The sequence below is a fragment of the Euphorbia lathyris genome, chromosome 3, assembly GCF_963576675.1.
Source record: "Euphorbia lathyris chromosome 3, ddEupLath1.1, whole genome shotgun sequence".
Classification (NCBI taxonomy): Eukaryota; Viridiplantae; Streptophyta; class Magnoliopsida; order Malpighiales; family Euphorbiaceae; genus Euphorbia; species Euphorbia lathyris.
In genome coordinates, this window is record NC_088912.1 from 28,619,843 (window position 1) to 28,647,817 (window position 27,975).

A 27,975-nucleotide genomic window follows, 5' to 3' on the forward strand; every position below is an offset into this window, starting at 1 on the left:
TATAAAATCATTTATAATTATGTGAAATTGTACAACTTATATAATTAGATGATTGATTGGTTAATATGGTCCTTATGCTTGACTTGCAAGATCAATTTGATTCAAAATATTCTTTTTTATCAGTTTAGATCACACAACCTGTAATTTTATGATATGCATCAATTTAGACTAGTTCAATGAAAACAAAAAAAAAATGTTAAATTGATAGGTAAACTATATTTTGGAGAAAATGTGAAGTTGAATTCCATAATAAAGAGAGAAACTGTATTAAAATTGGGAAATGGAGATAGTGAGAAATTTGTGGAAATGAAGGTGGGAAGTAGCAAATCGGGATACATGAAATGAAAATGAGTAATTTCTTTGGCAAATTTTGGTTTTAATTATGTATTGTTCTATTGTGTTATTATGTTTTCTTATTATTCTGTGAGTATGGAAATTGTTGAGAATTTGATTGAGACTGGAAGAACTTCTGCTTTTATTGACCAGGGACAATGATTTTTTTTGCTCTTCAACGACATGAAGGTGTAAGCCAACTGTAAACATAGTATTTCTTTCTCAAGTACTGAATTACTGCTTACATTTAATTTACATGATGCTGGTCTCTTTATCAGCATAAATGGTCATCTAGTAAGTTGAGATCAAATTTGGAGGCTAGTATCAACGGTGATGAAGCGTAGAAATGAATTTGGAGATACATATCCTCGCAAGAACATATGTAGTTTCTTAGTATACATTATGGATTTCAATTGAATTTTTCCTTTAGTTTTAAGTTGCAGTACAAATATTTCACTTATTTCATATATTTTATTTCAGAGGTTCATTTGGGGAAGCTTGGAAAGATTTAATCCTTAGCATCTTAATTATAGCTGACATATCATCACTCGCATTGGGAATTAAAACTGAGGTGTGTTTGGTTGCCTTAAGTAAGTTCAATTTTTTCAAGCTTTATAAGCCCTGTGAAAGTTTCACAGAGCAATATTTCTGAGAACCTTGCCATTGGAATAATATGTTTACACATTAATGCTCTTGAGTTTACCTATGGTTTGAGATGCAAGGCTATATTAGAATAAGTTTTATGGGCTAAAAGGTAATAGTAAAGTTCTCATCATAAAAATGTTGCACACAAATTTCAAGCAGGAAAAAGATTATCTTCTAGTGATATAATGACAAGAAGATCTCTGTGGTCAATTTTCTTGCAGATGAAAAACATTGAATGTAATTAATAATGATAATATGGTCTTTAGTCCACACATATTAGATATAAATATCTCTTTCTTCTTCATTCTTTTGATCATTCCTCTATTCTCCTCCTATATTGCTTATTAAATTATCCCGAGGAATTTTTATAATATGCTTGAAATGATAAAATTACTATGTCGTTACCTGCTCAACCTCGGGAAAGGTTTTTGTGTTCTTTTAAATTCTATCACTCTCTCTTCGACACTCATGTACTCTCGTAGGCATAGACATGTCTGCTCCTGTGTGTTTGCTATACTGATACTGAACCTTCATTTTCCTTAATTAATTGTTAAGCATATAAAATTGAGTTTTAAATGTACTAGCCTTTGTTTCAAAAAAGTTGTATTTCATGGTATTTTAGTAGCTAATGATATTCACGTTGTAATCCTTCCATGATTGAATTTGTGCTATAGTGATTGTTTGATCATGCTTCCATCATTAAATATAAGATGTAGAGGATTACTTACATTGTTTGGTTATGCTTTCCTAGATATTGTCCTGGAACTTCTTTAATTTCTTTGAATTGATATTCTTATCTGATCATCTTGTTCTCAACTTGAAGTTATTCCAATAATCCAATTCTTATGTTTCTTGGTCGTGGATGGAAAATAGTTGGTCAGTTATTTGCAGCCTGAATCTAGCTTATAATTGTTAACGAATTATCCTCTTTTCATTAAACCAGATACCGACAAGGATTATACGTTGGCAACTATGATATACGTTGGTCATACATCTCTGTGTATTTGTAGAAGATATTGGGAAATGATGGAAAGTCGAATAGAGTTTTATTTGTGGCACGATTGCAGCACTTGATAGCACTCGAAGGCCATTTGACTGGCATGATACATCTAGTTAGTAGGTTAGTTGTTGACTAGGCATTTGTTTCCACAATGCATGGATGAAGTCATAGTTCAACATTAATGGCAACTTTCACCTTTGAACTAAAGTAAAATTCTACATATATTGCTTTGTGTAAGTACTTCTAATGTTTTAGGAGTTAAGACCATCTGCTTTCCGAATTTGAATATGATTTTTTAATGCCTCTTAAACCTTTTCTGGCTCATATTTGCATTACTATGAAGCTTTCAAATAACTTACCACTCATTTTCACGCTGACAGGTCAAGTTGTAGCTATTCAACTTGGGACGAGCAGAGCTTTGTTCTGCAAACCAGATTTACATCCTCTCCTGAAAAATTGTAAGACCTTGTTAAATTTGGGCTTCTTTTTGCTTTAATATCATATTTTTTTATGGCATTACACTTCTTTTTGTCTCGACACTAAAGCTTCAAAGTCAATTAGGACCCTAAACTATCAAAATCATCAATCATGTCTCTGCACTAAGCAAAAATCATCAATTGAGTCTCGATGATATCCTAAAATCAGAAACTTTGACTATTTGATATAAACTATAATAATCTATGTGTTGGTTCAAAATGAGTTTGGGAAATAGGGTCTAAAACTGTTTAACTAAATAAATTTCGATAAGTCCTCAATTGATGATTTTTACCTAGTTCAACGATTTGCTTGATGATTTTAATAGTTTAAGGTCCTATTGACCTTGAAACTTTAGTTTAAGGAGCCAAATGAGTATTATACTTTTTTTTATTGTTGTCATTCTCCGTTATTATTTCTTTTCGTTGACTCCATCTAATTTCATTGTCTAAATTATTTTTACTTAGAACTTTTTGCCAATTTGGTCATCTGATTTTATGTTTCCAGGACCAGGATAACATTTCGTCTCGTTTTTTTTTTAATTTTACTTTAAAGTTTCCCATTATTAGGCAGTGCTTCTCTTGACAACAAAAAGTGGCATGCAATAGTTATTTTAGCCATTCAGCTTGCCTCATAATACAATTGTCAATAAAATTTGAGTACCATTTTAATACAATAACATGTTATTTTTAGTCATACCATTACAAAATAAACTTTTTTTTTCTTAATAGATAATTGTTTGGGTGCAGATATCAACAATGAGCCAGTGGATGAGAGAAATATTGTAACTTTGAAAAGTTCATTATATTCAACTCTACGGGTTTTGTCAATGTTATTCTATAATTTGTATTGGATACCTTAGAGTTTCTTAATATATATTTTTTAATAATTGAGAGATTATTTATGTGTTATTAGCTGTGAGTTTATTTGTTGGATGACAATGTGATATTTATTTAATAATTATTCAATTTTTCGATGGTTAACCTTTTGGACTTTGTTCATTTTCTATTCTTTTATTTTTATTGATTTTCAATGTAGCTGTTTTCAATCCAAATGTTCATATAATAATAATAATAATAATTAAAGAAATAAAAAATTTAAAAGCAAATTACTAAAAATTTGATGAATTTTGCCATGGTTATGCTTGCGGATATAAGGTATCTAGCCACGAGTGTTTTATTTTTGCCATTGTAATGCTCGTGGCTAAACAATATTGATTGTCACGGGCCACTATGTCTTGCCACAAGATTGTACTCTTGCCACGATTTTATCAATGGCAAAGGCATATGATTAGCCACGGATTTTACCGTGGCATAAAAACCAATTTATGCCACAACCATGTTTTTCCCGTGGCAACTACCTAGCCACACTCACTTGCGCCATTGGAGTATCTAATATAAATTTTCGTGGCTAAATAGTATAGCCACGGAAATGTTATACTTGTGCCACGATTTTAACCGTGGCGCAAGTGCTGATTGTTGGTCCCTTATAACGTGACAAGGTTAGTTCCAAGGGGGGGGGGGGATAGGACCTATTTAAAATTTTGTCCGTTAAGGCTGACTTCTTTTCTTAAGAAAAGGTTTACACAGTGGCGCTAAGTAATTCTAAGACACAAGCTTAGTCAACTTGTGACAAGTCTGTTTCTTTCCTTGAGTCAGGAGATAGCACTTAGAGTCTATTCCTGAACTCAGCTTCTTAGTGCACTCAACTCAGCGTGAGTTCGTTACTTAGTCAGTTTTATAGCAAGCAATATATAAAGGAGTTTAAGGGTTAGAAATATGTTACTCAGCAGACATATCCTGGTTCGGCCTCTCCGCCTACGTCTAGTCCCCGGAACGCGTTCCGAGCTTTTTGAATTCTCTACTGAGCTCTTTAAAGGTAGAGCATGAAACCTTTTACAATAGAAGCTGAGTATACAAGAGTACATTCCTCTATACCTCTACTCACTCCTATAACTACCGCTGAGTACTATAACCGAGTACTCAGCCTCTCATTTCTATTCTTCTAGAAATGATAAAGTGTTTGTCCTAAACAACAATTGCTAAGACAGTTTAGATGATTGAAATCACTCTAGACTTTTACACAATGATTGGAAATTGGTGTAAGATTTTGCTTTGCTTTTCTCACAGAACTTCGAGTATGAATTTGGTCAGCGTTTTGACTAATTGAAGATCTGCATCGAATGAAGCAAATGAGAGGCCTTTATATAGTGACACTTCAAGCACCGGTAATTTTGAATTTCGAAATAACCGTTGGAGGCAAACGGCTTCCTGTCGTTGTCACTCTGGACGTGCTTAGTGTCGTTGGCCAATGAGATTCTTGCATCTTCTGTCCACAGCAGTTCTCGACAGTTTTTCGTCCGATAAACAGAATGTTTCAACATATTTGGCAAAGTCTTCCAGACAGCTTCCTGCGCCTTCTGAACTTTACCCAAAGTAGAAATACTTTGTCTAGAAGTTGGTTCTTGTCTGCCACTGACTTGTACTTCTTGTCGTTCCACTCAGCAGCTTCATCTCTAAGCAATTGAGAGAAGGCTTCTCGATCCTTCTTCAAGCTGAGCTTGTGCTTTGTACAAAACGACCGCGTTTTGAAATCTTGGGCCGTGAGGTCTTGATGTGTTGACTTGGGCTTGACTTCCACTTATGGGCCTTTGGACTCTTTATCTTAATGTCGTATAAATCAATAAACTCAACATTGAACAAACACATTAGTGTGAATAAATCAAAGCATTTAAATTTAATGTGTTAGAATATTTTTTATCAATTACTTAAATAATTTGTCAAATCAAAATCATATGGAAAGGTGTTTCAACAAACTCCCCCATTTTGATGTTGGCAAAAATATTCAGTTGAAAAACTCAGTGTTGAGCTCCCCCATGATAGTTGACCTTATTTTACTCGGGATACTCCCCCGTAAGGGTTGAGCTGCTGACTTAGTTTTACTTTAAACATTTCAAGGTTTAATCAAGTAAGTCTAAGGTCAGTTTTCAGAAATAGGTCAGCTCATGGAACATATTCTTTTTAACTCAGTTTATGCGGAAGATTTAGATATCAGAGAGCGCTGAGTATATCTTTGTTCAATGTGTTTTAAGAAGACATATAAAAGAGGTCAACTTATAGATCAACACATCATACAATCATAAAGCAATGTAGACAAATAGCACAGTTGATTTAATGAAGATGCGTTAACTATTCAGCACAAAACATAAGTAAGCATCACATAAGATTGGTCAATTTTAAAAAGATAGATGCATGCATAGTTTTGTATTCAGGGTCAGCACAACAAAAATACATAAGGGAAGGACTACAAGTTTTTAAAATCTAAGTCTAGCAATCCTAGCCAAGCTATTTTTTCTTGTAGTTGAGTTGGGCTTCATGCTCTTTAGCTTTTCCCTTTCCCTTGAATTTCTGCTGACTTCTTGAAGCTTCCTCTGATTGTTGAGTTCTTTGAGCTTGATCTTGTTCTTTCTCCCCCGTTTTGCCACCATCGGTAGAAGGAGGAATGGAGGTGTCGTCAAGGGCAGCATGAGTTAAGCGTTTAGAGAATGCCTTAAGCCTGCGTGTGCTTTCATTAATGCCATCAAAAATAGGAACACCCTCATCCAAGACAGAACGTGGAATTCTGATAGCTGCGGCACTGAGCATACTCAGAATATATGCTTGAGACTTTCCAACCCAGTGTATACTATCAGTAAGCATGGCAAAGGCTTGATGAAACATCTTTAGCAAGGACGTGTCAAAATACTGACGTTGAGCATTTGAGTGGCGCACGTGGTTGAAAGTAACTCGAGAGTACTTTAAAATTTCGTTCGTCTTGAGCTGGTCAGTTTCCATCTCTTCCTTGCTTAAGTTTAGCAGACGTACAACCTCACTAATTTGCTCAATGGAGCATTGGGAGGAGGAAGAGAGTTGGTAATTGGTTTTGTCTTACTCAGTGTGAAGTTGGTTGAAGAGTTGATGAACTTCGGCAGAAGTTGCATACATTAAGTTCGCAGCTGACAGTGAATGAAATTAACCCTGAAGAGACTTCAAGTGATTGACCATTGTCAGCTGGAGTTCGGCCAGCTTCGTTATTGATTCCTGGCTGGGCTGTTGAGACTGAAATGAAGTCATGACGCTCAGAAAATCCTTAAGACCTTTGATCTCTGTAAGAAGCTGAGTGACAGACGAAAGCTGAGTGGGCTCAACAGGAACTGACCCAGCGGCATCGATATTTGTTTGATAGAGGTCCTGGAGTAGAGCTTGAGCTGAGTCAATGATTCTTCGACCAGACTCAGAGGCATTCAAATAAGAGTAGGATCCATCATTATGTGGCTCAGCTGCCGGAATACGAGTAGAACCGGATTGTGGAGGTGTTTAGTTCTGCTCAATATTGGAAGTGCCAGCATGATCAGCGGCTGGTCTTGAGATTGTATTTCCAGTAGAAGTTAACTGGATTATATTCTGATGATCGGCAGAATGTGTTACTTGCTCAGAGTCAGGCTGAAGATGACTGGATTTGGGAGGCTGAGGAAGTTCAGTATTGACCTGAGCAGGTATTTCCTTAGCTTGCTCAACATGTTGAGGAGCAGGAACTTCGAGCACTTGCTCGGGATCATCTTGGTTTAGAGAAGCAGTTAAGTCGGCATGTTCCTTAGGCTGAGAAACAGAGGCTTGCTTTTCCTGTTGCTCTGGTGGAGACTCAATAGGATTAGAGAGGAACCTAAACTGCACATCTGATAGGTCAGTGATCTCATCCTTCAGAGGTGAGTCACTCATTAGATCAATGACGGGGGATCTATGTGCCTTCTTCTTAAGTCTTCTCAGTCTCTTTGTCTTTTGAGGAGATGGGCCAGCAGGAACGGACTCAATAGAGTCAGTGGGTGAAGTTGCCCCTTGAACAGTGTGTTCCTTTGCTACAATTGGCTCAGCTTCTTCTTCTTCAACCTGCTCAGTGTAGGTTGTTTCATGTTGGTTAACATCTGACTCATGTTCCTCAACATTTTCTGTCTCCTCATTGTCAGACTGACCACCCAGTTCTTCTTCATCTTGTTCATCCTATGGTTGCTCAACGTCAACGCCAAGACTTCGTTCATAGTGTGAGTCAGCAGGAATAACGAAGTCAGTGGGAGGTGCATTGATGGGACTTAACCCAGAAGAGATTTTCTTCTTTTTCCTCAGTGGTTGCTCATCAGCGTCCTCTTTCTCTTCTACCTCAGGCTCAGCTTGCCTTTTGAGGTTTTCCGTTGACTTAGGTCCAACCTGACCTTGTTGAGTTTGGGGCTTAGTTCCTCTGGACACGAACTTAAGCTTTTTAGGTGGAGAAACAACGTCTCTAGAGGGGCTTTGAACAGCTTTCCTCTTTCTTTCCTTCTTTCCTTTACGGGTCTGCATCCCTTCGGTTTCCTGACAGCGGCTGCTGTCCCTTTCTTGGGCACAATTGGTTGATCGTAGAATAGACCAAATAGTGCAGCTGCAGTTATCTCTGTGCCCCAAGTGTGGATTTCCTCAACCAAGCTCACCCTATGATCCTTGAGGATTCTGGTGATAATGGAGCCTAACCTAAAGGTTCCAGTACTTCTTTGAAACCCACCGATTATGAAGACATGCATGTTGATCGGCTTATAGGTCAACATGTGCCAGATGAAGCACTACTCAAAGTTTGTCGCTGATTTGGTGCAGTTGATCTTGGGGAAGAGGAAATTGGTCAGTATGTAATGGGCCATCTTTTGATGCTGACCCATGGAGGTACTCGAAATTTCCCCTATATGACCAGGAGGTTTACAGAACTCAACGGAGTAGTTGGTTTTATCTTGGTCATCAGATTTATGAAGTATCGCTCCTTCGTTTTTCAGCTTGAGTAGTGAGGCAAGGTAAGCAGGGTTGATGAAGATATCCTTCCCTCGAACCTGGGTGACCATGTAGTCCCGATTATTATCCGCGACTTTTAGGTTAGCATAGAATTCCTTCACTAACTCCGGATAGGTAGCGTCGCGCTGAGAACAGCTCTGTCCAACCGTTCTTTTTGATCCACTCACAGAAGGGTTGCCCAGCTTCCACAAAACCCTTTGAAAACCATTGAGAGTGGTCAACCTTATACCCCCTCACACTCTCGTAAACTAGAGAGTAGGTGCGTTCCACGGGCTTCTTTGCCTTATCCTTCTATTGTTTTCCTTTCGAGGAGGTGGCTTGGTCAGCCTTGGTTTGCTTCCTTGGTGTAGTGACCTTTGAGTGGTCACGCTGACTCGTTTCTTGAGACTTGGTAGGAGTCTCTCTATGTTCCTGGTGAGCAGGAGATGGAGGGTTTTCATCGGAGCGATTATCGGCGTAACCGGCACCGGAGACATTCTGAGAATCTTTTGTCATGATTCTTAGAGAAGTGAGAGAAGTTTGGGAATTTTTAGAGAAGAGTATTTGAATATCAGAAATTTCTAAGCGTAAAGAGATAAAAGTGGGAAATCATCCACTATTTATAGAGGTGTCGAATTGATCTGAAACGTTGAGGTGTCTGTTTGACCTCGAGATACTCAATCGATAAGGATTCTGGCATTTATGACACATTCGGCGCATGCATTTTCTAATTATTATGCTTACGTCATCCTAGGTGGCTATTTAATTCGCATGTTTTGCATTAAGTTTTGCAACGGATTTTTACTCAGTGTTAAGGATTTCATACGTTTAAAGTTCTGAGTAGTCAGTGTTACGCAAAGGAGTAATTCGTATGCTTAGTAGCTCAGCTTAAGATAAGCACTCAGCATGTAATAGATATTGATTTAGCATAAAACACTCAGCATGGTAATCAACTCAGCATGCATATATCACATATTATACTTGGAATTTACTGAAGAGGATTAAACATACAAATGGCTTCTCTAAGTATGTTGAATTTCTCACGAGCCAGTGGCTTTGTGAAGATATCAGCAAGCTGCTCATCCGTTGGGACATAGGTCAGCTTGATCTCTCTCTTGAGTACATGACCTCTTATGAAGTGATGTCTTATGCTGACATGCTTCATCCTACTATGCTGGATTGGGTTCTGTGATAGGTCAATGACACTCTTGTTGTCACATTTGACTTCAATTGTTTTTGTTTGAACGCCATAATCTTCAAGCTATTGCTTAATCCATAGGACTTGAGCAACACAGCTTCCAGCAGCAATGTATTCAGCTTCAGTGGTTGACAGTGTTGGAAATTAGGCTAACGTATAGCAGCGGAAATATAAAAATTTTAACCTATTTCCATTAAACCATAAGATCCGTTAACCGTTATTTCATATAAAGAGGGATAAGAAGAAATACCTTTTAGATGTTCTATCTACCGTTGCAAACGAAGTGCCCACAACTTCATAAGAGATAGAAACTGTCTACCAATCTGCCCCTACCCAAAAATACCTTCCAGACCTCCGAATGACAATCCGAACGGTGGAAACGTGGAAGCATATGTCTAGAAGCTCCTGTCCAAAACTCGCGACGATCCGACGGTTCAATCTCCGGGAATCTGCGAAATTGTGAACTGACCTGATGTAGGAGTAGTAAAACGAATTTCTCCCTTTTGTTTGTTTTTCTTCTTTCATGAACACAACAAAACAAAACAAGTAAACGATTAGAAATCAACCGATGAATAGCAAGCAAAATAGATTGCCTCTAATTAATCAACACAAGATCAAGGATAAAGAGAAAGAGAAAGAGATGAAATCAATTGAATCGGTAGGAAGCGGTGGATTGTTTCGTCCTCAACAAAGGGTGTCGAAATTCTCTCTCCCGGTTGCACTGTGTATTTCGAAAATTCCAGTAGGGTTTTGCTTGGTCGATTTCAAAAATCCTATAAGGGGGTTTATTTATAATCTCTTGTATCTAATCCCTAGTTAGATAGAATTAGGTTATTGAAATAAGAATTCTATTCGGAATAGAATTCATAATTATTATCCATTAATATATCTAATATATAAAGGATAATAATAATAACCTTATTGGATAATAATAGGAGTATTATAATCTAATTAAAACTCCTAACTTATTTATCTTTTAGTTAATTTAATTCATAATCCTAATCTAATTAGGATTGATTAAAATCAAATTAATCATTCATGTATTATACATGAATTTCGACCCCCTTATGGTCCATGGGCCTCATTAGGCTCAATTAGGCTTCCATCAATTAATTAACATCTATCTCTCTTTTAGGTTCCAAGTCTTATGTCTGACCCATTAGGTTCCTATTACTTCTGGACGTATTAAATTAATTTTCAAAGAATTATATTTAATGTTTGCATAACGGAATGATGTACAGAGTATGTGATTAGCAAGTCCGTAATCATTCCCCCAGATCCATAAGAAGACAGGTTGATTCTGTCGTTAACCTTTCCGTATTAGTTACAGTATAATTCGATCCTTTATCAACTACATCCTTGAACTGAATCTTATGACTATGGATGATGTCAAGTCACATATAGCGAGACGTTCGTTTTACTTGTACAGGCCGAGTCAACTCAAATAGATAGGTTAAGTGAAATCTGTATTTCAAGTCTTAAGCTATCACCTTGCAAGGATTTAGAGTCGAGTCTTCCACAAGCGATCCTTGGATGTATCTCCCATTTATCGGGAGTGATAAATGCTCAATCCAATGTATAACTATCCTGAAATTACCTCCTGTGACACCCAACCTTTGTTGTTCACACCCCAGAGTCATCTCTGTTAAGGATCGTGTTACAACAGGATCAAAGTCTCACATTCAGTAATTCAGAATGACCAATTAACATTCCTTTGAGTCTGAGGATTAGTTATATATATTAATACCAATGAAATGAACAGGTGACAAGGATGAATCTACCCATCCTGTTATCTCAAATCGGATCCCCAATCCTAATGAACTCCCTTTCATTGGATCCACGTAACTGTCCAGATATCTATATATATGAAGCTTGTGAGATCAGCTTTCTGTCGGACAGAAGACATTGTTACATGCAAGTCTCAACAGTGATATGTCAATCCTGGGCATATCACTTGACTTGGGGTGGTTTTAAGTTTATTAGTTTATCATAAAGTTTAGTCTCACTTCATGCTTGTATGAACACTTTAAACAAACTTACGGATTTCCTTTTATTAGACTTTATTTAGTGCTTAAAAGGGATTGCCTTTATATAGTTATAAAACATATATCTCATTAAAACAAATGATATAAAGAACACTTCATTTACATTAAGTTTGTATCCTAGAACAATTATCTATAGGACACTAAACCCTAACATACTCCCACTTGGACTAAAGCCAATTATTTCTAAAACTTATCCCAGTAGAAGTTAGATGACGATCATGTACTCTCTAGGTTAAGGGCTTTGTCAACAGATCTGCAACGTTGTCCTCTATAGGTAATCTTTCTATTCTCACATCTCCTCTAGCCACAATCTCTCTTATGATGTGGTATCGCTTTAGGTAATGTTTGGATGCATTATGAGACCGTGGTTCCTTTGCTTGCGCAATGGCTCCATTGTTATCACAATACAGTGTAATGGGATTTACAATGTCAGGCACCACACCAAGTTCTGTAATGAACTTTCTAATCCAAACCGCTTCCTTTTCTACTTCCGCAGCTGCGATATACTCTGACTCGGTCGTAGAGAAAGCTACGCTTCCCTGCTTGGAACTCTTCCAACTGACCGCGCCCCCATTCAAGATAAACAGGTATCCTGATTGGGATTTAAAATCATTCTCATCTGTGAGATGACTTGCGTCTGAAAATCCTTCTATTTTCAGATCACCTTCTCCGTACACTAGGAACATATCTTTAGTTCTTCTCAAGTACTTAAGAATGTTCTTGACGGCAATCCAATGCTCGTCTCCCGGATTTCCTTGGTAACGACTCGTTATACTTAACGCGAACGCTACGTCAGGTCTAGTGCATAGCATAGCATACATAATCGAACCGATTATGCTGGCGTACGGGACTACAACCATGCGTCTTTTGTCATCATCGGTTTTAGGACATTGATGATTATTTAACTTTACTCCATGTAGCATGGGTAAGTTACCTCGTTTCGATTCAAGCATGCTAAACCGATTTAGCATCTTTTCAATGTATGTAGCCTGTGAAAGACCAAGCAGTCTTCTCGATCTATCTCTGTAGATCTTTATACCAAGTATATAAGCTGCTTCACCAAGGTCTTTCATTGAGAAGTTACCAGATAACCATACTTTTACCGACTGTAGTAGAGCAATGTCATTTCCCATTAATAATATATCATCCACATATAGTATGCGAAATGCTATAGAGCTCCCACTTGCTTTCTTGTAAATGCAAGCTTCTTCGCAATTTTGTTCGAAACCAAATTGTTTTATGGTTTCGTCAAAACGCTTATTCCAGCTTCTCGATGCTTGCTTGAGTCCATAAATGGATCTCTGAAGTTTGCATCCTTTGATATGAAACCTTCAGGTTGCATCATATATACATCCTCAAGCAGGTTTCCGTTTAGGAAAGCTGTTTTCACATCCATTTGCCAAAGCTCATAATCGTAGTGAGCGGCAATAGCAAGCATGATTCTGATTGATTTGGACATAGCCAAAGGAGAGAAAGTTTCGTCATAATCAATTCCTTGCTTCTGACGATATCCTTTCGCTACTAACCTAGCTTTGTAGGTGCTAACCTTTCCATCCACGTCATTCTTCTTTTTGAAGATCCACCTGCACCCAATGGGTTTTATCCCTTTGGGTGGATCAACCAAAGTCCACATTTGGTTAGTATACATGGAATCCATTTCAGAATCCATGGCCTCAAGCCATGCTTTAGAATCTGGACTAGTAAGAGCCTCTTCGTAGTTTTCGGGTTCGTCGTCTAACACGGGAACCTCATTATCATCTCCCACTAGAAAACCATATCTAACTGGGAGTTCACGAACTCTTTGTGATCTACGAATAGGTGGCACTGGAGTCTCATCTAATGGGACTACTTCGGGTACCTCAATCGCCTCTGTTGTTTCAGTCGGTGTTTCTTCTTCTTGAACTTCGTCAAGTTCAATCATGCTTTCCTTTTGTGTTTTGAGAAACTCTTTCTCTAAGAAGGTTGCGTGCTTGGATACTATTACTTTCTAATCATCTGGATGATAGAAGTAATATCCCATAGTTTCCTTAGGGTATCCAATGAAGAAACATTTATCAGATTTCGAATCTAGTTTGTCGGACGTAATGCGTTTGACAAATGCTGAACAACCCCATACTCTCATAAATGAAAACACGGGTTTCCTACCAACGAACAATTCATATGGTGTGGAACTAGCGGATTTAGTTGGTACTCGATTTAGGGTGAAGAGGGCAGTTTCTAAGGCATAGCCCCATAACGTCTTTGGAAGTAAGGCCATGCTCATCATGGATCGTACCATATCTAGTAGGGTACGGTTTCTCCTCTCGGATACACCATTGTGTTGTGGTGTATAGGGAGGTGTCCATTGTGAGCATACCCATATTCAGTTAGATAATTCAGAAAATCATCTGAAAGATATTCGCCACCTCGATCAGATCGAAGCGTCTTTATTTTCTTTCCTAATTGATTTTCTACTTCATTCTTGAAGCATTTGAATTTCTCAAAAGCTTCTGATTTGTGCTTCATCAAGTAGATGTAACCATATCGGGTATGGTCATCTATGAAGCTTATGAAGAATCTGAATCCTCCTCTTGCTTGGACTGACATAGGACCGCATACATCTGAATGAATAAGTCCTAGAGTGTCTGATACACGCTCACCTTTATTGCTAAAGGGTGTCTTTGTCATTTTACCTTTTAAACATGATTCGCATGTTTCCATTGATTCGGGATCGATTGGATCTATAAGCCCATCTGAATGTAGCTTTAGCATGCGTCTGTTGTTTATATGGCCTAAACGACAATGCCATAAGTAAGTTGAATTATCTAGCTTATGTCTTTTGGTATCAATTGCGAAAACAGAAATTTTGTCATCTAACACATAAATCCCATTTTGTGATATTCCTAAAAAATAGAAGATCGAATCTCTATAAAAATCGCAACGTTTGTCTTTTATTGAAATATGAAAACCATCGTCAACGAGACGGCTAATAGAAATAATATTTCTAGATATTCCTGGAATATCCTTAGGCTGCATCCGGTATCAAATACCAAAAGATTCAGACTGTGAAATTTCAATATAAAACATACCAGATGTTGAAGTCCCGGCTTCTTCCCCTTTTGAGGAAGGCTAGGTACACCAACAGTTTCTTTTCCAATGCCCGTCTTCACCACAGAAGTGGCACTCTCCTTTGGGCTTCTTCACTTCCTTTCCCTTAGTTTTGTTGGGCACGACTTTCTTACCTTTCTTGGGATATTTAGGATTGGGAGAATTCCCTTTCCTCTTCTTTGATCCCTCTATGACAAGAGCCGGTATGGCTTTGTCTTTCTTCATATTGGGCTCAACTGACTTGAGCATATTTGCAAGCTCTTCAAGAGAGGTTTGCAAGTCATTCATCTGATAGTTCATGATGAACTGTGAATAACTCTCTGGGAGGGATTGAAGAATTAAGTCTATGCTTAATTCGTTATCCATCACAAATCTAATACTAGAAAGTTTGGTAATATAGCCAATCATCTTGACACAATGTGTCATGACAGATGTGCCCTCTTGCATCCTGCAACGATATAGCAACTTGGATATCTCGTAGCGTTCGCACCTGGTCTGTTTCCCAAACAATTCCTTTAGGTGCATGATGATGGAATATGCATCCATTTCCTCATGTTGCCTTTGTAATTCCGGTGTCATCGATGCAAGTATGATGTATCCGGCATGATCATCATCAGCCTTGTGCTTCTGGTAAGCATCAATTTCCTCAATGGGAGCATCATCAGCAGGGACAGGGGGTATCGATGTATCAAGTACATACCCTATTTTATCGAACTTCAAAACGATTTTGAGGTTACGAAACCAGTCGGTGAAGTTTGAACCATTCAATTTGTTATCGGTAAGAATGTTTTGCAGATTGGTGTTAGTCATGATTTTAGGAGTGTTTTAATTTAAAATTTGAGATGTGAGAAAGAGTAAACGTATGTTATTCATTTGATTTAAAGTATATCAATCTAAAATTATAGGCCTTTTGTTTATTTTAGATTGCTCCCACTATTTTGCCAAATTAATAGCCCTCCATATTAATTCGAAGAATTTCACAAATCCTTTAGTGAGCTAGGATCCTAACTCTTGAGATTTCGCCTTGAGTTTACTCAACAAGCTAGTCTCATTCATTAGGTAGATTCATGTAATCAATCACATCTTTAATGTGATTCCTAGGTTATTGGGTTACTAACCACATTAGTAACTAATATGCTATTCATATTAATCCCAACCGTCTTGCCCATTAGTTTATGACAACATGAGTTTACTCATCCAATTATCATAATCTAATTTAAGTATTACCCCATATTCATGAAAAATGATTTTCGATAATTCAGGTGTTACCGTAAGACCCCGAGCTTGAGTTTACTCAACAACCCAAAGGCCCTCAGTACTGCCGGCTGAATTATAATATTAGAGAGGGGCAACCGATTTTAATAACTTATTTATTTACTTAACTTTTTAACGAGAGATTTTTATTTTAAGTCTCATAATCTAACTTAGTCTTGATTTGCTTTAGCATACATCAGACACATACATTGGCGTTATGGACATATCATCTAAATTATTCCGTTGAGCTAGAGACGGAATAAAAGGCCAAACCTAGGGAAATACTAACTATTACATATTTCTCTTTAGGTCCTCCGTCTTTTCCATGGCGCCTTGAAATTACATATTAATTTATATACTACTAAAAGAAAACTTCAATTGAATTGAAGGGAATCAGATGAGAGGAGAAATTACAATAGATAGTAGAAAGGCAGGACGCGCAGGCCCTATTTCAAAAATACCAAAATACTAAAAGAGGGTCCAAATATGTCCATAACTCTAAACATGCATAGACTCAATTAAATAAATTTAATTGGTTGATTACATAACTATTTTATGTAATATTTAGGTTAATCACATTAACTTATTAAATTAACTTTCATCCAATTTTACTTCTAATAGTTCCGTATCTTTATATTAATCCTTATATTAATATAACTATACAAAACGTCAATTATGCACGTCCCAATTATTTTGATTTACAAATTGGTAAAACAAACTTTTAAACAAATTTTCATTCGATAATCAAAACAGAAAACTATCAATTTCCGAAACATATATATTTAAAATATATTTAAAACTAATTTTAACTAATTAAAATTAAGTGGGTTTCGGGCTGCTGCCGTTTGGCAGCAGCCCTCTGGCGGCTGAAAACGCCGTTGCCTTGCGGCAACGGCGGCCAGATGCCGCACGCGGCTGCTGCCGCGAGGCAGCAGCCGCGCGACAGTGGCTGGTCGCACCGCGAGCCGCGACCCGAGCCACTGTCGTATTTATTTATTTTTTTAAAATAATTTTAGATATACATATATCAGTTTTAAAACGGTTTTAAAATGATTTCAGAAAATAGGAAAAACTACTATAGATTTCCGTTTTATCTTTAGAATTAATAAAACTAATTTTATCAACCTAACTATAAAACTAATAGATTTTGTTATGATGATTATCAACCAAAATAATTAGGAACATACGCATAATTCATTTTAATTAACAATTAATTAAAACTTATTTATCTTTAGAATTAATTAATCAAAACAATTTGTTAATTAATCCTAACTATAAATATTTATTCAATCCTATTGAAAAACTTCTAAATTTTCATATATGAAATAACGGATTTAACGATGGCTCTGATACCAATGTTGGAAATTAGGCTAACGTATAGCAGCGAAAATATAAAAATTTTAACCTATTTCCATTAAACCATAAGATCCGTTAACCGTTATTTCATATAAAGAGGGATAAGAAGAAATACCTTTTAGATGTTCTATCTACTGTTGCAAACGAAGTGCCCACAACTTCATAAGAGATAGAAACTGTCTACCAATCTGCCCGTACCCGAAAATACCTTCCAGTCCTCTGAATGACAATCCGAACGGTGGAAACGTGGAAGCATATGTCTAGAAGCTCCTGTCCAAAAATCGCGCTGATCCGACGGTTCAATCTCCGGGAATCCGTGAAATTGTGAACTGACCTGATGTAGGAGTAGTAAAACGAATTTCTCCCTTTTGTTTGTTTTTCTTCTTTCATGAACACAACAAAACAAAACAACGATTAGAAATCAACCGATGAATAGCAACCAAAATAGATTGCCTCTAATTAATCAACACAAGATCAAGGATAAAGAGAAAGAGATGATATCAATTGAATCGGTAGGAAGCGGTGGATTGTTTCGTCCTCAACAAGGGGTGTCAAAATTCTCTCTCCCGGTTGCACTCTGTATTTCAAAAATTCCAGTAGGGTTTTGCTTGGTGGATTTCGAAAATCCTATAAGGGGGGTTATTTATAATCTCTTGTATCTAATCCCTAGTTAGATAGAATTAGGTTATTGAAATAAGAATTCTATTCGGAATAGAATTTCATAATTATTATCCATTAATATATCTAATATATAAAGGATAATAATAATAACCTTATTGGATAATAATAGGAGTATTATAATCTAATTAAAACTCCTAACTTATTTATCTTTTAATTAATTTAATTCATAATCCTAATCTAATTAGGGCTGATTAAAATCAAATTAATCATTCATGTATTATACATGAATTTCGACCCTCTTATGGTCCATGGGCCTCATTGGGCTCAATTGGGCTTCCATGAATTAATTAACATCTATCTCTCTTTTAGGTTCCAAGTCTTATGTGTGACCCATTGGGTTCTTATTACTTCTGGACGTATGCAACTATTAAATTAATTTTCAAAGAATTATATTTAATGTTTGCATAACGGAATGATGTACAGAGTATGTGATTAGCAAGTCCGTAATCATTCCCCCATAGCCATAAGAAGATAGGTTGATTCTGTAGTTAACCTTTCCGTATTAGTTACAGTATAATTCGATCCTTTATCAACTACATCCTTGAACTGAATCTTATGACTATGGATGATGTCAAGTCACATATAGCGAGACGTTCATTTTACTTGTACAGGCCGAGTCAACTCAAATAGATAGGTTAAGTGAAATCTGTATTTCAAGTCTTAAGCTATCACCTTGCAAGGATTTAGAGTCGAGTCTTTCACAAGCGATCCTTGGATGTATGTCCCATTTATCGGGAGTGATAAATGCTCAATCCAATGTATAACTATCCTGAAATTACCTCCTGTGACACCCAACCTTTGCTGTTCACACCCTAGAGTCATCTCTGTTAAGGATCGTGTTACAACAGGATCAAAGTCTCACATTCAGTAATTCAGAATGACCAATTAACATTCCTTTGAGTCTGAGGATTAGTTATACCTATTAATACCAATGAAATGAACAGGTGACAAGGATGAATCTACCCATCCTGTTATCTCAAATCGGATCCCCAATCCTAATGAACTCCCTTTCATTGGATCCACGTAACTGTCCAGATATCTATATATATAAAGCTTGTGAGATCAGCTTTCTGTCGGACAGAAGACATTGTTACATGCAAGTCTCAACAGTGATATGTCAATCCTGGGCATATCACTTGACTTGGGGTGGTTTTAAGTTTATTAGTTTATCATAAAGTTTAGTCTCACTTCATGCTTGTATGAACACTTTATGATCACTTTAAACAAACTTACGGATTTCCTTTTATTAGACTTTATTTAGTGCTTAAAAGGGATTGCCTTTATATAGTTATAAAACATATATCTCATTAAAACAAATGATATAAAGAACACTTCATTTACATTAAGTTTGTATCCTAGAAAACTTGTCTATAGGACACTAAACCCCAACAGACAGGGCTACTGACGCCTGCTTCTTGCTGAACCAGGACACAAGACAGCTTCTAAGGAAGTGGCATCCTCCTGAGGTGCTTTTTCGTTCAAGCTTGTCTCGTCCGTAGTCAGCGTCAGTGTATCCAATGAGTGTGAAATCATGAGTATTGGGATACCACAAACCTGCATTCACTGAGCATTGCAAATATCTAAGGATTCTTTTTACAGCTATGTAATGAGATTCCTTAGGGTTAGATTGACATCTAGCACAATAACATACTGAGAACTGAATGTCCGGCCTACTAGCAGTCAAGTAAAGTAGAGAACCAATCATACCTCGGTACAATCTGCTGTCTACTGACTTACCACTTTCGTCAGCGTAGAGGATAGTGTCAGTGCCCATAGGGGTAGATATTGACTTGCAATTCTCAAGTTCATACTTCTTAAATATCTCCTTAGCATACTTAGTTTGACTGATGAAGATGCCATTTTTCCCTTGTTTGATTTGAAGTCCAAGGAAGAAGTTGAGTTCTCCCATCATTGACATTTCAAACTCAGTCTACATCTGCTTACTAAATTCCTTGCACATTGACTCGTTAGTGGCACCAAAAATAATGTCATCAACATATATCTGAGCCAGTAGGGTATCTTTACCCTTTCTCTTAATGAATAAGGTTGTATCAGATTTACCTCTGACATAATTTCTAGTCAGCAGGAAACTGATCAACCTCTCATACCAAGCACGTGGTACTTGCTTGAGACCATACAGAGCCTTTTTGAGTTTATAAACGTGGTTTGGGAACTTGGGATCCTCAAACCCTGGAGGCTGATTAACATAGACTTCCTCGTTTATAACTCCATTAAGGAATGCACTTTTAACATCCATTTGAAACAATTTAAAGTTCATATAACTTGCATAAGCACATAAAATTCTTATAGCCTCTAGCCTTGCCACTGGGCCGAAGGTCTCACCGTGGTCAATACCTTCTTGCTGACTATAGCCCTGAGCTACAAGTCTTGCTTTGTTCCTGACCACGTTCCCTTGTTCATCCAGCTTGTTGCGGAAGACCCATCTTGTTCCTATGGTCTTCTGGCTTCTTGGTTTTGGCACTAAGTCCCATACTTCATTTCTTCTGAACTAATCAAGTTCTTCTTGCATTGCATTCATCTAGAACTCATCGTACTCAGCTTCAGCGAAGTTCTTTGGTTCCTGAATTGAGACGAATGCTACGTTGCTGAGGTATCTCCTGAGTTGATTTCTTGTCATCAGGGTGTTTTCGGCAGCACCAAAAATGACACTTTCTGAGTGTCCTCTTGGTATTCTGATCTCTTTTGGAAGAGTGATGTCTTGAGCTGTTTGTGTTTCAACAATCTCTGCAGGTGTAGATTGGTCACTGAAAACAATTTGAGTTTCGCTTTTACCTTTGGTCAGCCCTTGAGGTAGTGACTCAGCGGCTATTTCTTGGTCAGCGGGTGCTGAGTATGGATCATCCTCAGTCAGCTGCTTATTTTTTCCTACAGGGTTAGTTTCATCGAACTCAACGTGTACTGACTCTTCTAGGACCTGAGTTCGTTTATTGAAAACTCTGTATGCTTTGTTGTTTGTTGAGTAGCCTAAAAAGATAGCTTCATCAGCTTTTGAGTCAAACTTAGCTAGGCTGTCTTTGGTATTTAGAATAAAACATTTACAACCAAAGGCACGAAAGTATCCAATGTTGGGCTTTCGTCCTTTCCAAAGTTCGTAGGGGGTCTTCTTTAATATGGGTCTAACTAGAGCCCTATTGAGTATGTAGCACGCTGTGTTGACAGCTTCTCCCCAAAAGTACTTTGGAAGCCTATGCTCACTCAGCATTGTCCTAGCTATTTCAACCAAGGTTCTGTTTTTCCTTTCAACAACCCAATTTTGTTGAGGCGTTCTAGGAGCAGAAAAATTATGGTCAATGCCGTTGGCTTCACAGAATTCAACAAACTGTTGGTTCTTGAATTCTCCACCATTATCACTTCGGATGTGAGCTAACTTAAGGTCTTTATCATTTTCAAGTTTTCTTACTAAAGTTGAAAACGTCTCAAAGGTTTCATCCTTGCTACTCAGCAAGATGATCCAAGTGTACCGAGAAAAGTCATCTACAATGACCAAGGAAAATCTTCTACCACCCAAGCTCAGCGGCTGGACTGAACCGAAGAGATCCAAGTGTAGCAACTCTAATGGACGCTTAGTTGAGACAATGTTTTTACTATGAAAAGATTGTTTGGTTTGTTTTCCAGCTTAACAAGCGTGGCATAATTGATCTTTTTCGAACTTAAGTTCTGGCAGTCCCTCAACTAATTGCTTTCTTGCCAATTTGGCCAGGAGGTCCATGCTTACATGACCAAGTCTCCTGTGCCATAGCCAGGAATTTTCTTCCTTTGACACTAAGCATATAGTTTTTGAAAATTTCTTTTCTAAGTTCAGCATAAAGACATTATCAATACGAAGGGCAGTTAAAATCAACTCATTTGTTTTACCCTCGAATATTTTACATCCAGTGTCATCAAATATAACTTTTCTCCCATTGTCACATAGCTGAGCTACGCTGAGTAAGTTATACTTGAGTCCACTGACTAGGGAGACTGACTCAATAGTAGGATTACCACCAACGGTTCCTGACCCTACTATCTTACCCTTTTTGTTGTCTCCGAAACTTACACTTTCACCTCGTTTACGCACAAATGTGATGAATTGAGTTTCATCACCAGCCATATGCCTCGAGCATGCGCTGTCAATGTACCACATCTTTGACTTCTCAGCACACCTCAGGCTTACCTGCAATATAGCTAGTTATCTTTAGGTACCCAAGTCTTTTTGGGTCCTTGTTTGTTAGGCTCAGCAGGTAAAGCATCATATTTAATTTTATGACGACACACTTGGACAGTGTGTCCATTTTTCCTACAGAAGTCACAGATGACCTTCCGTTTAGGATATCTCACTGACTAGTCAGCACCCCAGTGCTGAGCATGCCAGCACACCTTTGTGGTGTGTCCTTTCTTCCTACAGAAGTCACACTGGATATTCCGCTGAGGATTCCATCTCTACTGACTAGTACTTCGGTACTGAGTGTTAAGAGGAATATTTCTTTTATTCGGAACCTTGAGTTGGTTCTGAATAGATGTGACGTCCTTTTTCAGTTTCTTAGAATCTGATTGGACCTCAAAGACAAACTTTTGCATAATCTCAACATTGCTATGCAAAGTTGAGTTGTCTTGCAGAAGATATCGAAGGTCACTCAGTTTGACCTCTTCAATCTCGTCACATCGCCTACTGAGTGCTCTAACCTTCTTGTTACACTTTTTGACAAGTGTGTAGAGGTCACTCAGGGAATTAATCATTTCATTTCTGAGCAAGGGTAGTGATATTACCTCGGTTGAGTGTGCCTCATCGTCAGATGCAACAGAGGGGTCAGCATGCTCAGAAACACAAGGCTCAGCAAGCTCATCTGCCATGAAAGAGATCTTTGCTGACTCAGTGGCATCGTCTCCTGATGATGATGACTCATCACTATCACTCCAGGTTGCCACCATTGCCTTCTTGTTGTTCTTCTTTTCCTTCCTTAAGGTAGGACAACTTGATTTGATATGGCCAGTTTGATGACATTCAAAGCATGTGATTGGCTTTGAGCTGTCCTTCTTGTACTTGTTGTCGCTGGACTCAGCTTTGTACTTATCAAACTTCTTGTAAGGCTTCTTTAAATACTTGTCATTCTTTCTGAACAACCTTTTCATCTTGCTAGATGGTCCTAGGATTGAGGACATTCGCAAGGCTAATGGTTTTGGTATTTGGGTAGGTATCTTGTTAGATTGGTGTGGGGGTGAGGACTTTGACAAGCCTGATGGTTTTGGTATTTGGGTAGGTACCTTACTAGATGGTTGTGGGGGTGAGGACCTTGGTATCTTGCTAGATGGTTGTGGGACTGAGGACCTTGGCAAGCCTGATGGTTTTGATATTTGGGTAGGTATCTTGTTAGATGGTTGTGGGGGTGAGGACCTTGGTATCTTGCTAGATGGTTGTGGGACTGAGGACCTTGGCAAACTTGATGGTTTTGATATTTGGGTAGATATCTTGTTAGATGGTTGTGGGGGTGATGACCTTGGCAAGCCTGATCGTTTTAGTATTTGGGTAAGTATCTTAGTAGATGGTCCTAGGGTTAGTACCTTAGCAAGTCTGATGGTTTTGGTATTTGGGTAGGTATCTTATTAGACTGGTGTGGGGGTGAGGACGTTGGCAATCCTAATGGTTTTGGTATTTGGGTAGGTATCTTACTAGATGGCTGTGGGGGTGAGGACCTTGGTATCTTGCTAGATGGTTGTGGGACTGAGGACCTCGGCAAGCTTGATAGTTTTGGTATCTGGGTATGCATTTTGCTAGATGATTGTGGGGGTGAAGACCTTGGCAAGCCTGATGGTTTTGGTACTTGGATAAGTACCTAGCTAGATGGTTGTAGAGGTGAGGACCTTGGCAAGCCGGATTGTTTTGGTATCTGGATAGGTATCATGCTAGATGGTTGTGGGGTTGAGAATCTTGGCAAGCCTGATGGTTTCGGTATTTGGGTATGTATCTTACTAGATTGTTGTGGGGGTGAAGACCTTCGCAAGGCTGATGGTTTTGGTATTTGGGTAGGTATCTTGTTAGATTGTTGTAGGGGTGAGGATATTGGCATGCCTGATGGTTTTGGTACTTGGGTAGGTATCTTACTAGATGGTTGTGGGGGTAAGGACCTTGGCAAGCCTGATGGTTTTGATATTTGGTTAGGTATCTTGTTAAATTGTTGTGGGGGTGAGGACCTTGGAAAGCCTGATGGTTTTGGTATTTGGGCAGGTATCTTGCTAGATGGTTGTGGGGGTGAAGACCTTGGCAAGCCTGGTGGTTTTGGTACTTCGGTAGGTATCTTACTAGATGGTTGTGGGGGTGAGGACCTTGGCAAGCCTAATAGTTTTGGTATTTGGGTAGGTATCTTGTTAGATTGGTGTTGGGTAAGGACTTTGGCAAGTCTGATGGTTTTGGTATTTCGGTAGGTATCTTACTAGATGGTTGTGGGAGTGAGAACCTTGGTATCTTGGTAGATGGTTGTGGGATGGAGGACCTTAGCAAGCCTGGTGGTTTTGATATCTGCGTAGGCATCTTGCTAAATGGTTGTAGGGGTGAAGGCCTTGGCAAGCCTGATGGTTTTGGTACTACGGTAGGTATCTTGCTAGATGGTTGTGGGGGTGAGGACCTTGGCAATCCTGATTGTTTTGGTATCTGGGTATGTATCATGCTAGATGTTTATGGGGGTGAGGACCTTGCCAAGCCAAATGGCTTTGGTATTTTGATAGGTATCTTGTTATATTGTTGTGGGGGTAAAGACCTTGGCAAGCCTGATGGTTTTTGTATTTGTGTAGGTATCTTACTAGATGGTTGTGGGGGTAAGGTCCTAGGTATCTTCCTAGATGGTTGTGGGGCTAAGGACCTTGGCAAGCCTGATGCTTTTGGTATTTGGGTAGATATCTTACTACATGGTTGTGGGGGTGAGGACCTTGGCAAGCTTGATGGTTTTGGTATTTAGGTAGGTACCTTGTTAGATTGTTGTGGGGGTGAAGACCTTGGCAAGCCTGATGGTTTTGGTATTTGGGTAGGTATCTTGCTAGATTGTCTTGGGGTTAAGGACATTCGCAAGGCTAACGGTTTTGGTATTTGGGTAGGTATCTTGTTAGATTGGTGTGGGGGTGAGGACTTTGGCAAGCCTGATGGTTTTGGTATTTGGGTAGGTACCTTACTAGATGGTTGTGGGGGTGAGGACCTTGGTATTTTGCTAGATGGTTGTGGGACTGAGGACCTTGGCAAGCCTGATGGTTTTGATATTTGGGTAGGTATCTTTTAGATGGTTGTGGGGGTGAGGACCTTGGTATCTTGCTAGATGGTTGTGGCACTGAGGACCTTAGCAAGCTTGATGGTTTTGATATTTGGGCAGGTATCTTGTTAGATGGTTGTAGGGGTGATGACCTTGGCAAGCCTGATGATTTTGGTATTTGGGTAGGTATCTTAGTAGATTGTCCTAGGGTTAGTACCTTAGCAAGTCTGATGGTTTTGGTATTTGGGTAGGTATCTTGTTAGACTGGTGTGGGGGTGAGGATGTTGGCAAGCCTGATGGTTTTGGTATTTGGGTAGGTATCTTACTAGATGGTTGTGGGGATCAGGACCTTGGTATCTTGATAGATGGTTGTGAGACTGAGGACCTAGGCAAGCCTGATGGTTTTGGTATCTGGGCATGCATTTTGCTAGATGGTTGTGGGGGTGAAGATCTTGGCAAGCCTGATGGTTTTGGTACTTGGTTAAGTACCTTGCTTGATGGTTGTGGAGGTGAGGACCTTGGCAAGCTTGATGGTTTTGGTATTTGGATAAGTATCATGCTAGATGGTTGTGGGGTTGAGGACCTTGGCAAGCGTGATGGTTTTGGTATTTGAGTAGGTATCTTACTAGATTGTTGTGGGCGTGAAGACCTTGGCAAACCTGATGGTTTTGGTATTTGGGTAGGTATCTTGTTAGATTGTTGTAGGGGTGAGGATCTTGGCATGCCTGATGGTTTTGGTACTTAGGTAGGTATTTTACTAGATGGTTGTGGGGGTGAGGACCTTGGCAAGCTTAATGGTTTTGATATTTGGGTAGGTATCTTGTTAGATTGTTGTGGGGGTGAGGACCTTGGCGAGCTTGATGGTTTTGGTATTTGGGCAAGTATTTTGCTAGATGGTTGTGGGGGTGAAGACCTTGGCAAGCCTGATGGTTTTGGTACTTCAGTAGGTATTTTACTAGATGGTTGTGGGGGTGAGGACCTTGGAAAGCCTGATGGTTTTGGTATTTGGGTAGGTATCTTGCTAGATGGTTGTGGGGGTAAGGACTTTGACATGCCTGATGGTTTTGTTGGGTAGGTATCTTGTTAGATTGGTATGGGGGTGAGGACCTTGGCAAGGCTAGTGGTTTTGGTATTTGGTTAGGTATCTTGCTAGATGATTGTGGGGATGAGGACCTTGCCAAGCCTGATGGTTTTGGTATTTGGGTAGGCATGTTGCTAGATGGTCCTGAGGGTGAGGACCTTGGCAAGCCTGATGGTTTTTGAATTTGGGTAGTCACAATTATAACATTTGCTCTGTATTTAAGAGGAGAACAAGAGAAAATATGGCTATCTATCAGACTGTGTTGCATAGACACAAATGAATCCTCTTCCCCTCATAGATCAATAAGAGAAAGATTCATCTCCATTTTGGATTTAAGAGGAGAACAAGAGAAGAAAGGACTATCTTTTGTGACAATTTGACTGGTTTGAAGGCATAGAAGTGAATAATCTTCCTAGTACAAATCAATGAGAGAAAGACCCATCTCAAATCTAAAGATAATCAGCGTATAACAACAATATATTATGGTTTCAAAAAAAATTAGCAGTAAGTAATGCAGTAGAAATCAATCAAAAACAAAAATTAGCAATATTAAGAACAAGAACCAGGAATGTCGGAATATCAGACAAGCGAGCGAGCTGGAGATTTGAGTTTGTTTATTTGTATTCAAATTATGCTTATAAATGTTTTATATGAATTAGTTTATGTAATATACCGTCAAAATAGGCTCTGTTGTGGATATTAAATTGATATATAATATTTATTTAATTTTGTATGCCTGTTAATTAATGCGGATATTATCCAGCCCAAAGTAAATCTCATATTTAGCCGAATTACATACACAACTGTGACAATAAATATGTAACAATTATCTAGTTTTCCATGTGAACAATAAATTTGTCGAAAGATTATTTGTTATTTGATAGTACTTATTGTTAATATTTGAATGCTACAACAAGATAATCACTTATGAGTTAGTATTTCTATCCAAAGACAAAACATTCATGTGGTGCTAGGTATCTTGTGCAGACAGAAAAATCAAATCATGACAAATCCTATCACAAGATATCTAACACGTTCTTGTTCTTAATAATCTTCTACTGAACTGTTATTTTTGTTTTTGAACGATCTTACTGCACTGCTATTTTTGTTTTTGAAACAATTATACTGCTATTTTGGTTTTTTGAAACGATCTTGTACTGCTAATTTTTTTTTTTGAAATGATATTATACTGTTGTTATATACTGGTTTTCTTCAGATTTAGAAACTGAAAATATACATTGATCTTTCTCTCATTGATCTATATGGGAAAGACGATTCACTTCTATCTCTGCAAGCCAGTCCAATTGTCTCCAACAATAACCCTATTTCTCTTTTCTCCTTTTAGATCCAAAATGGAGATAAATTTTTCTCTCCTTAATCTATTAATGGTTTGGTAATAAAGTTTTGTAACAATTTCAAATTTTATTTCTTAAATTAATGTTTCGATTATAACATTGTTTTGTAATAACTTTTGTATTTATTAAACATTAATGTTTGGTTTTTAAATTGATTTACGTTCAATTTTATGCTCCAAAAAATTTCAAATAATGGTATAAATATCAGTTAATATGTAACAATTATTTGGGTTTCCATGTGAATATTAAACTTGTCCAAAGATATGTTTATTATTTGATATGATTTATTATTAATATTTGATTGATACAATAAGTTTATCACTTACAAGTTAATATTTTTGTCCAGAAACAAAATATTAATGTTGTGTTAGTTGTCTTATAATGAGATTAACCATGATTTGAT

At 38.1% G+C, this 27,975-nt stretch overlaps 1 long non-coding RNA gene across 1 annotated transcript; it reads left to right on the plus strand.

Moving 5' to 3' along the window:
* The first annotated feature begins 556 nt into the window (after positions 1–556).
* LOC136221685 (uncharacterized) lies at positions 557–3,362 on the plus strand. The gene is made up of 5 exons (XR_010685262.1): positions 557–715; positions 814–904; positions 1,922–2,211; positions 2,359–2,436; positions 3,202–3,362. It is a non-coding gene; the product is annotated as an uncharacterized lncRNA (long non-coding RNA).
* Positions 3,363–27,975: the final 24,613 nt, after the last annotated feature.